Raw genomic sequence first — 18307 nt, 5'->3', positions numbered from 1 at the left:
ATAAGCCTGAACTATTCAGATTGGCTTTCTACATTCAGTTGTCTTAGATAATGCATCCCTATGCCATTTTAAAACCATAATAGCAAAAGACAGAGAACATTAATTGACCCTTGGTGAATCTTATTACATATTATATTTATCTAAATGAAAGAACAAAGGATAAAGTGAAGAGTATTTCTGACATTTCTTTATGGTTAATCTTAAAGTAGCACAACTGTAAATCTCAATTTCGTATGCTAAATAAACAGGTTATGAAAAATAAGCATTTGTGAAAATTTCCTGTGAACTGTTCAACCTTTTTACTCCTGATGCTGCTTTCAGGGTGACTACTGACACTTCCAATTACCTTAAAGACTGTCTTCAAGGTCCTCAGGTGTCCAAGGACAGACAAATTTACCGTTCAATGTGGAGTGACCACAACAGACTTTTTAATGTACATGACATGAGATCATTTGCAAAATGATACTGGACATTGCTTGCAGCTTTCCACTTTGAGTTCAGAAGTTCCCCACTGTGCTGTCTTTTAGTACTTTTATATAATTCTCCAGCTTTAACCCTATTCTCCAATTTTGTCCCTTCAAGCAGGGAATCTGATGGAGAGCTGTTCCAACTCCATATATTTCCATATTGTATGTTATTTCCACTTTTATTTGCCTGTAACTCTAAAATAGTTGTCATGAAACAAATCTGACATTGCCTTTCCTTTAGGAGCATGACCTCCACAGTTTTACTGAGTAGATTTGAACTGTGGCTCCATCCTTGCTGTTCGTACATCCTTGAGAAAATTATTGAACCTCTGAACTTCAGTTTCCTTATCTATATAATTATTAAAGTAACAATATGACATAATTGCATAGAAATATTGTGAGGCATAAATAGGGAAATTGTGATAAAGCACTTATAATAGTGCCTAGAACATAGTAAGCCTTTGCTTAGCGTTTTCTCTTATACAAAATAATACTAGAGAAATAGAAATTCCAGGGCAGAGATGCATAGACAGCTGGATGGTTTGTGAGGACAAACATTTCATATTCTAAGATTACTAAGCTTTAAGTATATAAATTATGCCTGCTTTTTTTATTATACCAAATATGCATGTAAAAACCATTTTATAAACTTTAAATGCTATGAAAGTTTTTTCTTCAAAAATACCAATTATTCTCAACACTCTGAAAAGCATTAATACCTAATGTTCAATTTTAAATCACCGCTTTAGTAGCATAAATATACCTTCTTTATATTTCTCCAAATACTTTCAAAGATTTAATTTTAGGGAAAGTGAGTAATATGGGTATTTTGTTAAATAACAAACTGTTTTTATTTACAAAATTACTTTCTTATTCAACTCACTTTTTCTCAAAATGCATTTGTAAAGCAAAAATTATAGGCTTTTTTTGTCTTTGTAGTATGATTTCCCAAGGTTGCTGGGTTCTATAAAGAAGGAGATTTTTTTTTTAATGAAACAAATGTTATAGGAGCCTTCATACATAATAATTCAGTTTCTAAGTAACTCCAAGTCATGGCTTGCTTATATTATTTGACCACACTTATTTCTCAGCTTTATCTTTTTAAGTTTCAAATTTATTTATTTATTTTTTAAAACTGACATTTTAAATGGTATATATTTATCATGTACAGCATCATGCTATCATAAAAACAGACACATAGAACAATGGAACAGGATAGAGAGCTCAGATATAAATCCATACATTTAGAGCCGACTGATTTTTGATGAAGATGCCAAGAACACACAAAAGGCAAAGGACATTCTCTGTAATAAATATTGTTGGTACAACTGGATATCTACATGCAGGAGAATGATATTAATCTCTTACCTTTCACCATATACAAAAATCAACTCGAACTGGAATAAAGACCTGAAACTAAGAAACTGCTAGAAGAAAACATAGAGGAAAAGCTCGGTGACATTAGTCTGAGCTGTAATTTTCTAGATATGACCCAAAAGCACAGGCAGCAAAAGAAAAAATAGACAAATGGCAGTATGCCAAACTAAAAAGTTTCTGTACTGCAAAGAAAGCAATCAACAGAGTAAAGAGAAAACCTACAGAATGGGAGAAAATATTCACACATCATCTCCAGCTTTCTTACTGTCTATTCTTTTTCCTCTCACTTTTAATTGACAATTTTTTGAAACAGAGAAAATTTCAAATAATAGTGTACTAAATACCCATATCCCTAGATTCAGTTATTCACATTTGATCACATTTTCTTAATATCTACCTATTTATTTGTTTATCCCGGACCACTTAAAATAAGTTGCAGACATCTTAACATTTTACCCTGAACACACATCAAATCCAAAACTGCAATGCGTTTGGTTATTTTGTCTCTTTTGCCTCTCTTTGGCAGAACAGCTTCATTACATTTTTTTTCAAAGGATACTGAAATTTAAAGAGAAGGGACCAGTCATCTTTAAATATTCTACATGCCAGATTTGTCTGTTGTTTCCTTATGGCTTCATTGAAACAATTTCTCTATTTCTGGCATTTTCTGTAAAGTGAATACTAATTCTGAGATTTTGATTTGAATTCAAGTAAAACTTTTATTAAGAACATACCATGGCCGGGCGCAGTGGCTCATGCTTGTAATCCCAGAACTTTGCAAGGCTGAGGCAGATGAATCACCTGATGTTAGGAGTTCAATACCAGCCTGGCCACATGGTAAAATTCCAGCTCTACTAAAATTAAAAAAAAAATGATCTGTGTGTAGTGGCAGGCTTATGTAATCCCAGCTCCTTGGGAGGCTGAGGCAGGAGAATCACTTGAACCCAGGAGGCAGAGATTGCAGTGAGCTGAGATCCTGCCACTGCACTGCAGCCTGGGTGACAGAATGAGACTCGGTATATTGGGTGAGAGGGTGAGACTCTCTCTCTTTCTCTCTCTCTCTCTCTCTATATATATGTGTGTGTGTGTGTGTGTGTGTATACAGACACATAATTATATATGTATGTATATATAGACACACATAAATATATGTGTATAAATACACACATATATAATGTATATATATACATATACATAGAAACATATAATTCTAGTTCCTTTGTATTGTATTAAGAAGGCACATGCTGTAACATTTTCTCACTATCAGTGATGCTAGAGGCAAGGTCTCACTCTGATGCCCAGGCTGGAGTGAGATGGTGAGATCATAGCTCACTACAGCCTTGAATTCCTGGCCTCAAGCAATCCTCTCATATCAGCCTCCCAAGTAGCTGGGACTAGAGGCATGAGCCACTGTGCCAGGATGATGCTAAATTCAATCAATATGTGAGAGTTATTTTTTCCCCCTTTGCAAGAAGCACTTAATCTCTGGGCTGAAATTTTTCACTGTGGTAATACACAGTAATGATCTTTGCTTCATTTCAGTGCTGATTAAAACGTTTTTCCAATTTATAATTTCTTCTCAATTTGTGTGCTAATATTCTTTCATATATAAATGCTTTCTTGATATTCTGGGGATAAACTACTGTTAGTAATTTCTTTAAAGGCAGGATAAGTGCTTAGTTATTTTAATTTGGTTACTAATTTTCAAAGTTGGTGTAATAGTTACCTTCAATGGTGACTATTTTTGCCTTGCTCATTTCTTTACTTTCTTGAGTATCACTGTGCTCTCATGGATTTTGTTTGTTCAGCATGTTACACTAACTATAGAAAGTCAATATTGTTTTAGAAACTCAAATTGTCCTAAATTTGGCTGATGGGAGCCAAGTCAAGTGAATCTATGTCCTTTTGACACAATCTCATTTGTTTGGGGTCTTCTGGGCACAAATAAAATTTTACTACCTCATCTTTGTTTTCCTAGGCCTAGACTAAAAATAATTTTTTCAAGAAACTTGTTTATTTAGTTAAGGGTGGTGTTTGAAGGCAAGATCTAGGTTTTGGTGCATCCAGAGTATCATTGCTTGTTACTTTAATAAACAGGGCTAAGAAATATATATTTTTTTCCTGTATGAATTATAGAGTCAACTGCTTAAGTGTTAAAAAAAAGTCATTGATATTGAACAAAATTTAGATATTTACTTGGGTACAGCTTACATTTTTATTAAGCAGATTTGTCCAAACAAAGAACATGATATATCTTTTCTATTTGCTCAAATATACTTTTGTATCTTTCAGAATTATTTTAATACTTCCTCATAGAGTTTGCTCACATTTCTTGTCAGGTATATTTCTAAGGGTTTTATCCTTCTTTTTCATTTTCTTTCTTTTTCTTTTTTTCTATTACAGATGAGTTTTCCATTACACTTCCTAATTCTTGTATATATAAAGAAAATAGAATTTAGTGTGTTTATTTTGTATCTTGCAAACTTAGTAAATTATTTTATGTTGTATATTAATTTTGGTTTTGGTTTCAATGCTTTCTTTATTTGTTTCTTTTAGCTTTTTAATGTAAGGTATTATGAGTACTTTTAATACAAACAGTTACACTAACTATAGAAAGAGTTCATTGGAACTGAAAATAGAGTGAGAGAATAGAACAGTAGTATGTAAAATGATAGCAGTAAAGATAAGACCCATTTTGTAAGTCTTAATAAAGACTTCGGTTTTTTCTCTGAGTAACATGAGGAAGTATTTGCAGGTTATGATTTCAAAGCATGACTCTGGAAATTGGGTTGATATATTGGCCTTGGTTCTCCTGAGAAACAGAACCAATAACACTAGATAGACAGATAGATAGATAGATAGATAGATAGATAGACTGATTTATTATGGAAATTGGTTCATATGATCACATGATTGTGGAGGTGTAGAAGTCCTACAGTCTGCTGTCTACAAGCTAACGAACCAGGGAAGCCAGTAAAGTAATTCAGACCAAGTCCCAAGACCTGAGATCCAGGAAAACAGATGGTTTAAGTCCTTGTCTTGGTCCAAAGCCATGAGAACCAGGAGTGCTGATGTAGGAGTGCAGGAGCAGATGGATGTCCTGGTTCAAAGGGAGAGTTAATTTGTTCTTCCTCCACTTTATTTTTTATTTGGGCCCTCAGTGGATTAGAGGACGTCTGCTTACACTGATAAAGGCAATCTTCTTTACTCAATCTACTCATGAAAATGCTAAACTCTTCTGAAAACACCATCCTAAACACCCATAAATAATGTTTTACCTACTGTCTGGGTATCTCCTAGCCCAGTCAAGTTGACACATAAAATTAAAAGTTCAACTCCTTGTTAATTTGATACCAACATCTTTTTAAACTATATCTAATCTCTAAATGAAGACAATAATGCAGTCATAATTTCACAAAACATGATACAACTATCTTGCATACAACTAAAAAGCAATAATCCCTTTCCCAGAAAAGTAAAATCCTTGAATGACATTTATTCTCCTAACAGCCTATAACATGAATATTAAGATATAAAATTAAAAATACTTAAAACACTGATATAAAAGTGTTGTGTTCCATGATAAGGGAAGAAGAGAGGAAAGGGATAAAATATAGTTGCTAATATATGTATATATACATATGAATGTATTCATAATAAAATAAGAAAGAAATACTCATGACAATTATACAGTCCTCAATTCTGTAACTGGTCATGTGGTCATAACTGGTATTTATGACTATCATCTACTACTACTTATTCTGAATTCTCTGCCTTTACAAACACCTCAGCTGGTCGTAGTCCTTTCCCTGACAATGTGACCCAATCTTTCATTTCTGAAGGGTCTGAGCCATCTGTCATTCTGCAAGGCTGGGTTTGTTGTAGTTTTCCATTGATCTTAATGACATAACACGGTAATACCAATAGAGGCCCTGAAGGATCTTCTGTATTTTAGCCATAGTCTTCCTTTGTGGTCCAATTTCCAGTAGTAATTCAGTTTCCCCTTAGTAGCCCAGATGAATCAAAAGCTAGCACTGTAACTCCTTTCTTTGCCTGTCCACTTTGCCAAAGTGGCCAGGTGGCAGTATTCAACTTTCAGTTCAGCGGAATCATTATTGTGTCTCCTGCTGGATGTATTTCTCTATCTAGAACCAAGACTTCTAGGACAACAAAGCATAAAGTTGTAGAAACAGAAAGAAAAATTTTGCTAGTGGGTTACTGGGGGAAATAGTGAGTGACCCCACTCCTATTTCCAACCCTTTAACCTGGATCTATGAATCCTGACTATCAGAAAAAATGGCACCATATAATAGACACTGATTCAGAACATACACACCCTTTCAGAAGAGTCTTGCCCAATTCCTGCAAGATATTGCCACCTAACTGGTACTGTAATTGAGACTTCAAAACAGCCATTTAATAGCCATTCTATTAAACCAGCTGCTTCAAAATGTGGAGAAGATGGTGAAATAAGTTATTTCCATGAATATGGGCTGACTGCCACACTTCTTTTGCTGTGAAGTGAATTCTGTGGTCAGAAGCATCATATGTGTGGAATGCTATGATGGTAAATAAGGAACTGTAAGTTTTTGAAAAATAGTATCAGCAGAAAAAAATTATGTTCAGGGAAAGCAAATCCATATACAAAGTAAATGTCCAGTCCAGCAAGGACAAAATGTTGCTCTTCCCTCAGTAGGAGCATTACTCTGTAATCAATCTGACAAAAGGTTGTTGGCTGGTCACACTGGGGAATGGTGCCATATCTGGGGTTTAGTTTTGGTCTCTGTTCCTGGCAGATTGAGTACTAAGCAGCAGCCATACCCAGGTCAACTTGGTAAGTGGAAACCCACATTGTTTAGCCCATGCATAACCTCCATCAGTGCCATCATGGCCACTTTGTTTATGAGCCCACTGGGCAATGACAGGAGTGACTTAGGAGAAAGGTGTCCATAAAACAGATTGTTCTATTCACTTAATTATTAAAATCTTCTCCTGCTGAGGTCACATTTGGTGAGCATTCTCATGGAATACAATTATCTTAACATGTTGTGCCATTTTAGAAAGATCTCGCCACATTCTTCCCCAAATTTGTCAGCAATTTCCCAATCATGTTCCTTTCAAATCTCTTACTATTCACCTAGACAACTGTCTACATCCCATGAGTTAATATATAATGGCAAGTCTGTCTATTTCTCCTTCCAAAAAAAGTACACCACCTGAGCGTCTGCCCACTGGGAGGATTTCTCTTTACTATATGAATATGCAGGCCAAGGATTCCCATCATTTGCCAACTGCAAGATGAAGAACAAGACAAACTGGTGATCCCATTTAGTTCAGGTCTGAAGGCCTGAGAACAAGAGGATGCTGATGGATTAAGTCCTGGTCTGAGAGTGAAGGCTGTAGAACCAGGAGCACCAATGTCCAAGGGCAGAAGAAGATGGCTGTCCCAGCTCAAAGAGTAAATTTGCCTTCTCTACGTTTTTGTTCTATTCAGGCCTTCAATGGATCAGATGATGTCCACCCACTTTGGAAAAAGGGATCTTTATTCAATCTGATGATTCAAATGCTAATTCCTGGCAACATCCTCACAGTCACACACAGAAATAATGTTTTATCAGGTGTCTTGCCATCCCTTAGCCCAGTCAAGGTGACAAATAAAATCAACCATCCTAGTTGAGAACAGACACTTTAAGGAAAAAAGCTAGAAGCAGAAAGATATGTTAGAAAATTACAAAGTAAGGCAGCAAACCACACTGCCACGTGTGCACCTATGCAACAACCTTTCATGTTTTTCACATGTACCCCAAAACCTAAAATGCAATAATAAAAAAAAAAAAAAGAAAATTACAAAGTAACCCAGGCTAGAAACAATGATGTCTTGGACTGCAGTGATTTCGTGGAAGCCATGAGAAGTGAGTGGTGTATGAATACTTAAAAAAGGGCCAGTAGGTTGCCTGACAAATTGGATATTGTTGCGAAAACACATATCTCAAAATCGAACTTTGCTTAAAATCTTGCGTGACCTTAAGCAAGTTTCTTAAGTTGTCTAAGCTTCAATATTTTCATCCATAAAAAAGAGATAGTGATGATAAGATATAATCTAAAGTATTTTTGAAATCAAAGGGATTGAAATTGTTAAAACAAATGCAACAAAACGTTTCTTCTCACCTTCCTAAGTACATCTATATTCACTTATTATACACCTAAGATTAATCACATTTTTAACATAAAAATAGCATATATCCTTAAAGTTCAATAAATGTTTTCTGTGTTGAAGTAACTTGAGTAATAAAGGGATTTCTTGATAATCAGCACTATCATTTAAAAAGAAATTAGTATGATCCAGACATTAAATTGTTTGCACATCAGATCATAAACAGTTACACTTTTACCTTCACAATAACCTAATGAAGTAGCCATAATCATACATATAAAAATGACCCAGATAATTTCAATAAATGTCTCAATTTGTAAAAGTTTGAGATAGATTTGCATTTATATCCCTCTGATTTCAAAGTCTGTGTTCTTACTAAATGATCTCTAATAATATCGCTTATACTTGAAGGAGGGCAAGTTTTCAATGAGAGTTAAAAAAAAGGAATGAGCATTTTAGGACTTGTTATATAATGAATCTAAAATATATTTGTTCTGCTTGATTGCTTCTAAGTCACATTATGGACTGCTGCAATAAATAAATATAGATATCCATGTTATTCAATGTACAGAAATAATGCTAATTCAATATTTTAAAACTAATTCTATACAAGTGAAACAACGTTTAAAATGTTTAGGACAAATTGAGAGAAAGGCAGAATCTTAAAGTCTATCTCCCAAATAAGATCTAAGGGCACCAAGCTAACCATGGCAAAGGTTGTAATTTTGATAGCACACAAATATTTGATATAAACTTTCACTTAGTGTAACACAATGCACTAGTTTGTTATATATGTATTTTATATATATATATATATATATATTTTTTTTTTTCTGAAATGCTTCCTTAGGGACGACAAGATCTGTTGTTCAAACACTGCCACCCACATCCATATGTATCGTCTTCTCTGCCAATTTTTTTTTGCTTTGTTTTGTTGTTTTGCTTTGGGCCACCATGTAAATCTTAAACAGCTGATATGTACACACACTTATATATCATGAGATACATACGACCCATATGTCATAACTTCAGAAAAGTTACTTTCAATTAAAGTGTAATTGGGGAATGCTTGCCATACTTCAGGACGTTTGAATTCATTGCTACCTACTAAGTTGTTTAGTAGTACAAAATAGGACCTTCTAGAACTGAGATAATTAATATAAATAACACATTTGGAAAACATGCCAAATTATCACTTACTTAGGAAGGAAATCACTTGTTTTCCTGGAAAAAAAAATCTGTCTTTTTGGAATAACTGTTTCACTCTAGTTTTAACACATTGTTTTGGCAGTTTATTAAAACTTCAAGTGGGAGTCATAGAGATTTGCCTAAATGTCTCATTTTGCTTTAACACTAGATTTCTGTTAAAAGAGAACAGATCATTATATTCATTCATCATTATTTGACTACGAAGCTGCTGTAAGCCAAAAATAGTCAACACTTGTGGAATATATAGTAATTGAAAGCAATAGTAAATTACATTTTAAGAGCTTGTCAAGGTAAGAATGAGATACTTCAATGCCACTTCTTGCTTCCTTGTTAGGAACCTTGCCAAGCCAGAGCAATTTAAAGATTTGTTAAGGAGTGCCTTATCTCTCTGGCCTTACTTCATTTGGAAAGTTATGGAAGATTATCACTCTACCTAAATTTATTCTCATGGTATGGAGGGTCTGTGGATGGCACTGATTTGCTTTTTCCAACCAAATTGTGGATAAGAGCATGAATTCCACTATTATTTATGAAATCAAATACAATCACTAAAGCTGTACCATGATTTCATTATGTTTCTACGGCACATTCTCTTGCATCTCACAGTTTCGTTCTTATATTCTGTATAAAACTTTCTGAGGAACAAGATAAGAAGAACAGTAAGAATTTGGGTTCAAATACCAAGGGATAACAAATTAACATAATAAATTCTTTCTATCATAATTTCTTTCAACTGGGGTCCATATGTTCCCTGGAATATGCAGATATATTCTTGGGTATTGGAACATTTTCTCCCAGAACTTTTAAAGTATAGGTTTTCATTTTTAAAATAATTTTTAAAAATTAGTAAGTTTGAACCTAACACCATATTTGTAGGCTAAAGAGAAAAGAATAGAGACATAATTAATATGTAAATGATGCATTCATTCAGAAGACACCAGGGTATGTGTACTAATGAGTGTATTACAGTGGGTCAAAAACAGATGAGTGGTAGGAGATTTACGTCATTGTAAGATGCACAGTGCCAAACTCTAAACCACCTGCAGTCAGTCCCTAAACAGAGCACTGTGCTATATTCATATTAACATTTCAAGTGGCAATTCGGTTTCAGCAAAACACAATTATTCATTATCTTAAATTAATTGTGGTTAATTTGAGTATTCTTTTTTAAACATTTATTTTTAGAGACAGTCTTACTCTGTCACCCAGACTGGAGTGCAGTGGCAAGATCATAGCTCACTGAAATCTCAAGTGAGCTGGGCTCACGTAATCATCCCAGCTCAGCCTTCTGAGTAGTTAAGGCTACACTTATGTGCCACAATGCCCAGCTAATTTTCTTATTTTTATTTTGTAAAGATAAGGTCCCACTATGTTGCCCAAGCTAGTCTCAAACTCCTGTGCTCAAGCGATACTCCTGCCTTAATCCCCCAAAGTGCTGGGATTACAGGCTAATTTGCATTTTCTTGGTTTTGTATTCCTGTTTATGTATAATTTTTAAACATTTTTGCTTTGTTTCATTACGTGCTATCAATATATGAAGTCATATTACTTTGTATGTATTGTACACAATTATATAAGTAATTTGTTATTAATAAGACTTTTAGATATATTTTTTAAGGAAGCCAAGTGTTTTAAAGAGATGTTGAGAAATCCTCCTCTATAACATACTTGCCAAGAAATCATTCAATGTGCTCGACAGCAATTGATCATTCTAGTCGAAAGCTTCCTACTAATATAATTTTCTAAATAAGTCATGATCTTTCAGGCATCCAGGTTTTGCATATACTGCTTCAATTTCCTAGAATTATTTCTAGGAATTTCTTAATCCCTCCTTCACTGCACAAACTTCTACTTATTCTTTAAAACAGCTGGGTAGTTACTTTCTGTGTCAATTCTTTTGAAAAGATATTTGGAATAATCGACTTATATGTGCTTTGGGTGAAAAAAAATGAATTGAGGTTGCATTGCCCAACATTGTCTTCAACAGTCCTAAAACCAGAAATCAAAACTACTATGAAACAAATTAGCTCCAAGCACTGAAATTATTATGGTATACCCTTGTAATAGTATTAGTAATAATATTAGTTAGGGTTTTCCAGAGAACTAGAACCAGTAAGAAATAGATAGATAGATCTATATGTGTATCTATGTTTCTATCTAGAGAGAGAGATTTATCATAAAAAAGACATATAAATTAAATATTATGCTCCTCTCTATATAATTCAAAATAAATATATTAGTAAAATAAAACATATTTGTAAGGAGACCAATAATTATTCTCCCTATAATCAACTTGGTCCTTTAAAGATGTCAGATATGAAAAATCATCTTAAAACTTTGCCTTTATTTTCATGCCACTTCCTACTTTGTGTTCTTAACATGGGCATGGTCTACTTACCAAGAAATTCATTGTATGTATCACCTATACCCCCAGCTGACCTCCAGTTATGGATTCTTTAAGTTCTTAAGTACTTAATATTAAATTGTGAACTGCATATCAACTTTAGTCATTATTTCTTGAGATCTCTAAAATGAAATAGTAATTGAATAGAGATGGTTTCCTGAGAAAAGCAAAAACCAAGAAACTGAAATAAGATAAAGAAAATCAGCAAAACAACCTAACTTTTCATGAGAGATAGAAAATAAACTTTGTAGTAGCTATATCTATGTTGTCAAAGTATTCAGCAGAATTTATTAGTGATATTTAAAAGTGCAGTAAATGCAGATCTGTTTTTGGCAGATGAGGTGTGGAGCTCTGACTTTTGTAAAACAATTCTTTCCTTCCCTTCACCCAATATTCAATAATGCTTAAATGCTGTTTTTCAAATGTTAGAAATGACAATATGTAAAAATTAGAGGACAAATTTGGAGGACTACTTTCCAGTGGTCTTTTATTTTATTTTTTAATTCTAGAACTGGCCTTGCAGAAACCTATACATTGAGACATTTATTTGCTTTTAAGGATAATTTGGTCTCAACATAAATTAAAAGAATTACTTGTATTATGTAACATTATTCCTAAAAGTATGTGTAACTCTAACATCTAAATTATGTTTAATATTTTTAGAAGGTTATGTTTTTATACCCATTATACTTTGTAAAATGTTATTGGAAGTGCATGATTTGTGAGATAATACATATGTTAATTAGCTTGATTTAGCCATTCCACAATGTATACACATTTTAAAACATCATGTTGTATAGCATAAATATATAAAATATTTATATAGTAATTTAAATAACAATACACAGTCATATTGCATTTTATATTTTGTTTAATAAGTCTTTTATTTAAGTTTTTATTTTTAATGAGGTGAATCACATATAAATTGCTCCAATGTGAAATATTACCAAGAGTTCTTGTGGAATTCTGAGTTCAGGTATGCTAAAAATGCAATAATTTTATCATGGAAATTGTGTTATTTCTAGATATGATTAAATATTTTGCTTTTCTTTGAAAAACAATCGAATAGTTGTAAGGTTTTCTGATTTGAGAGTAAATCAGAAATTAAGTTGCTTTTTCCAGATAAGATACTAAATTTTTAAAATAATGCTAACTTTGCCTACGAAAATTTAATTTAATTCTATGTTCTTATTTCATATTGGTATTTAAAGCTGTTTTAATGAGTTTCAGTAGAGAAGCAAACTAAACACTTGCAATATTTTTCCTGATTTTTCCCTCTTAGCATCTTTTGTGTTTAAAATAATTTTATTGACCTTCAAGAAAACTTACTAACCTTTTTCTGTAGAGCTTTTGAAAAATAATTAAAAATAAAGAACGATTTATTTTTCCCCTATTAAATGATCTGTTCCCTAACCCTTTTTTTTCTTCTCCTCTTTTGAATTCTAAGCAAGCCTTTTCAAGTCCTTTTTACATTTTACCACCTCATTCATTTGTGATCCCTTTGTAATTTCCAGGTGCTTGGTTTCATGGATTGCAAAAGCTGAAATCATATATAATCAAATGCTTGCTGCAGCACTTTCAGTGAAACACAATTATAAGTGATTTTGAGCATAATCTGAAAAAAGGTCAATTTATTATTTTAAATCAGAAATAGTTTCAGTGGTGGTACTTTTTTAAAATTCCGCTGAAAACAATTTTCTTTTCTACCTGTTGATTTGACTTTGGGGGAAAAAATATACAGTTTTAACAACTTTATTACATAACAGAACTCAATCTCATCAGGTGGTATTGACTGATGTGTTTAAAAATGTAATAAAGATGCCAACTATGACAGAATTAGTTAGTTTGAAAATAGGGCAAAACGCCATTTCTTCCACAAACGTGGCTAATAAAAAATATTGCTTACAATGTGATGAAACCTGTCAAGTAAATTTATGATATGCAAAATTTATAAGCTTTCACGTATTTCTTTGGAGTTTGCCTCAGCACAGGTAGTGTATATAGTGTACTCTCTTTACATAAGGGATAAACAAATTGAATGGGGCAGGCTGGCTAGTATGCAGTCAGTATTACAGTTGATTAACTGGAAATATGTCATGTTCTGTATCCAACTTTTGTCTAGAATGTTCTTTGAAGAGTTATATATTTCACATTCAATTTTTATGTTCACTTGCAAGTTTCTCCGGTCTCACAATTCAAAGAGATTCTGTTGAAGAGGAAATTAGAGGCTGTGATTCAGAATTCAGTGAGTCTAGTCCCTGCAGAAACTTGGCAGAGGCTAGAATCAGTTCTTGGGATGCCAAATTTAGTGGCCCCGAGCCAGATGCTAATTTTGAATGCATGGCACGCATCAGTTTGTGTCTCGATTGAGCCATGTCTGAGAGTCCCATGCAAGCCCAGCAACAGATTTTATGCAACATATGTATTAGTGTTCAGGGCATCATTGATTTTATTCTGGCTTTAAACATGTGACAAAATTACTTTTATATATTATGACTTCCATCTCTTTGAAAAGAATAAGAAATGTTAATTGACTTTTTGTTACCGATTATTTTTCTAAATTTTCTATCAATTTTGATGATTTCTAATAAAGGCATATTCAGCAAAATAGAATTAAGCTTACCTAAATGTAGAAGGTAAGCGGGGATGATATAAGAAAATTATTTTTCCTTGTCACCTTCCTGCTTTCGTGTATTAGAAAGGTATTCATGAAATTGGATATATTCAGAAGTATTTGAGAAAGCCAAGAAAAATTATGGAGCAGAGAAAATTAAAATCTTACCAGGGTATACCACTGGACTAAAAAGTTTTATTTGACTATTAATATTTTGACCTTATTTGAATCACACTGCTGTTTTCTCACCTGAGTATCTTACCAGAATGTTTCCTTCTGCTTTCGGCGTCAGGATCCTAAAGCTTTCAGCAGGATCTGAGCCTACAGAAAAAGGACCTTTTCTGGAGAAATATTTAGTACTTTTGGCATTGTTTTGTTTGGAAGTCATTGGCAAATATGTATCTATGTATGCATTTTAAAATTAAAAAACAAAGCAGCTGATATATAATTTTAAAATGGAAATTGGAGCCACTGAATGACAGAGGATTGATGTGCTGTCTTAACGTACTCACCTTGAACTGTACCAGCTTGCTCAGTTTTTAGCCCCCGCCGAAAAAAGAAAAACAACAGAGTGATTCAGATACAGCTGGCTCTGTGAGTTACAACAGAGCACAGAGTCTCACAAATCTATTGTCTCAGAGCTATACCCAAGAGTCTTCTAGCTACACAAATACATTTTTTAAAAATCAACCAATGTATGAGAAAACCTGACCTTTTGTTCAGAGAAAAAACGTCCATTAGTCAAATGATTGATTTTATGTTTTTTTTTTTCTACAGCATTTTTTTTCTTTCTGTGTTCCTTTTCAGCGTGTTTTATGCAACTGAGTGTTTAGTCACCATTGGATACTTAAAAGAGAATGGTGAGGAAAAGGCAAGGACAAAATTAGAAACTCCTTTTGAATTGTTGGCTTTTATTCCAGCCAATCTTCTTCTGAGTCAGAAATAATGTTGCTTTTTTTGGAGTAAAGGGGGAGGGAAAGAATTCAGTGTAAATTATATCGTTATTTTATAACATGCTTGCACTTACTGAAGGAAAACACAAATTGAAACAGAAGAAACTTTAGAAGCATAGTGTGAAAAAATCAAATCATGTTTTCATCCAACACTGGGTTGACTTGGAGTGGAATTGGTCCAAATTGTGAGTACCGTGGTCGTATATAATGGAGATGAGATTGGGTAGGCCTGACATCTCTTAATTTATTTATTCTACCAGGGTAATGCTAGCCACCTCCTGTTTTTATTATACCAATTTAATGCCAGCCATTTCCTGTTTTCATTAGACCATTGTAATGCTAGCCTCCTACTGTTCTCATTAGTGCAGGACTGTGTAATGGCAGCCACCTCATGTTTTCATTATAACAAAACTGTATGGTGCCAGCTGCCACTTGTTTAACTTTACTGAGAAGCATTTGACCATGGACTACATACTCCTACAAGCTAGTGGCAAACAAGGTAAAGGCCTTCAGATTCTGGTGAAATAATAATGCTAAGTGCTTAAGCAACTTATTGGCTATTACTGTGTAAGGAATATAGTTTCTTCTAATGGCTGGGAGACCACAATAAACTCAGTCAATATTTGAACTGTTTTGTTATAGTTACTGTTTTGTCATGTTTTGTTTTAGAAGGATTTGTCTGACAAAGACCTTCAATAAGATTTTGAAGTTATGTACTGTGGTTGGATGCGGATAGATTGATATTACTGAAAAGACCATTTGCAATAATGGATAACATTTCTTGAAAGATTGTTATATGTACAAATAGTCCCAAGCTTTTCATGTATTACTTCACTTACTCCTTACAATTACCTCAGGAGTTACTGTTATCATTCATATTTTGCATACTAAGAAATTGAAGTAAATAGCAGTTACTTAATTTGAGAGCCAACCAATTTCTTCCATAAAGGGCCAAATAGTTACTTTTTTAGCTTTTGGGACATACAGTTTTGTCTTAACAACTGAACTCTTTAGCTGGAAAACAGCCAAAGACAATAAGTGGGCATAGCTAGCTTCCACTAAATTTACACAAACAGATGAGGGGGTGGATTTGGCCCAAAGGCTGTATTTTGCTTATTACTGATACAAGGACACATAGTTGAGTGTGGTAGGTGAGAGTTATGATTCTAATTGAGGTCATTAAGCTACAGAGTCTATGACTTCTCCATCCTCTACTTGCTTTAACTGAAAATACTTGCTATTCCATTCATTTGAGAGCCTTTAATTGTACAATGATTGAAGTTTTCAAAGAGAAAAATGACTTTGCTTAATTATGTGCATTTAATTTTTTATTTAATTCTTTATACTTTATTGTTTTGTTCCTAATATTTTTATTTATTAAGCATATAAGAATTATCTTTAATAATAACATAAATATGAAATTTATTATTGAAAATTCAGAGTTTTTGCCTAAGAATTAAAAAAATAAACTTTCAAATATGTTTTCACCTACATTTTCTTTTCTGTGTGTAAAATTTTATGGAATAATGTTTCTTTTAATTCCAGCACCCCATCGTTCTCAGATTTCTGTATTAACTTTCCCAAATAGGATAATTGACACATGTGTATAAGTTTGTTGAAATGATTAAAAGCTGTTAAGAATTGTAACCTGTCAATGCTCCCTGGGGAACAAAGTCCTATCTATCTCTTAGAGGACCCCCTAAATGACTGTAGTGAGTCACTTTTAAAATGACAGCTGTCACCCTAGAATTTGGACTTTGAAGCAGGAAAAAAGCCATATATATACATGTATATATGGGTTTTTATATATAGGTTTATTTATATATAATGATACATGTGCTTCAACAAAAAGGGAAAATATATCCCCAGATATTGTGCTCTTAATAACATAAGAAAGTCAGAAAGCATACTTTTTTTTTTTTTAGTGATGTCTTGCTTTGTCACCTAGACTGGAGTGCAGTATTGCGATCTCAGCTCACTGCAACCTCCGCCTCTCCAGGTCAAACAATTCTTCTGCCTCAGCCTCCCAAGTAGCTGGGACTATAGGCACACGCCACCACACCCAGTTAATTTTTGTATTTTTAGTAGAGATGGGGTTTCACCATATTGGCCAGGCTCGTCTCAAACTCCTGACCTCATGATCTGCCTGTCTCAGCCTCCCAAAGTTCTGGGATTACAGGTGTATAGGCACATGCCACCACACCCAGTTAATTTTTGTATTTTTAGTAGAGATGGGGTTTCACCATATTGGCCAGGCTCGTCTCAAACTCCTGACCTCATGATCTGCCTGTCTCAGCCTCCCAAAGTTCTGGGATTACAGGTGTAAGCCACCATCCCTGACCCACAATGCTCTTTATATTAGGCTGTGATCTATGGTTTGGACTCCTGTTTGTCTGAGGCCAATAAAATTCAGGTAGGCAGGAGTAATGTTAAAGGTTGGTAAGTCATTCTATGTCTGCATGTAACTTCTTACTTTGTCTTTAACATTTCTCAGTATGAATACGCCCTCGCAATGAATTTAGTATGGCTTAGCATCACTTGTAGAAATTACCTTTATTGAACCGCAACAGTAGACACAAGCACTTGCACATAAGCACACATACAGAGAGAGAGAGAGAGAGAGAGAGAGAGACAGAGAGACAGAGAGACAGAGAGACAGAGAGACAGAGAGACAGAGAGACAGAGGGAGCGGAGCGGCGATTGAAACAGAAAGCCGGTACAGTTATACGCGACAGGTAGAAAGCATCCAGGTCTGGCATGCCCTATCCAGGCTGCGAAATTCAGTATTGTCAAGTGAGGATGCCTAACCGAGATGTTTCCAATATTTGTTCTCTTCTTAAACTGTTTCTATTTTCACTGTTAGTTTTAGTATTCCATCTAAGATAGGGCAGGTGGAGTAATAATATTTGCTGTAAAATAAAATGTAAATTTCACTATGCAAATAAACCATTAGGAGATAAATTAGCTTGAACAGTAGTGGTATATCACAGTTATATTGCTTTTTAAAATAGGAAGACATACACACATTTGTACGTGTGCTGGAGCGGTTACTGAGTCTCCACTGGAAGGTTCACTCCCAAGGCTGAGGCTGTAGTCTTTTCTTCTGCCTCCCTTTGTGAAAGTCTCTGT

General features: G+C 34.0%; 1 long non-coding RNA gene across 1 annotated transcript in view; it reads left to right on the top strand.

The window, feature by feature from the left end:
* Positions 1-15212: 15212 nt before the first annotated feature.
* LOC105727116 (uncharacterized) overlaps positions 15213-18307 on the top strand; it is a 74705-nt gene continuing 71610 nt past the window's right edge. Inside the window, exon 1 of the long non-coding RNA XR_001109709.2 lies at positions 15213-15363. This is a non-coding gene — a long non-coding RNA (uncharacterized LOC105727116). The remainder of the gene's footprint in view (positions 15364-18307) is intronic.

This window comes from Aotus nancymaae, unplaced genomic scaffold, assembly GCF_030222135.1.
Source record: "Aotus nancymaae isolate 86718 unplaced genomic scaffold, 86718_ANA_hifiasm-v0.15.2.pri h1tg000009l, whole genome shotgun sequence".
Taxonomy (NCBI): Eukaryota; Metazoa; Chordata; class Mammalia; order Primates; family Aotidae; genus Aotus; species Aotus nancymaae.
The sequence above is the reverse complement of the archived record's forward strand: the minus strand, read 5'-3'. Positions and strand labels throughout refer to the sequence as shown.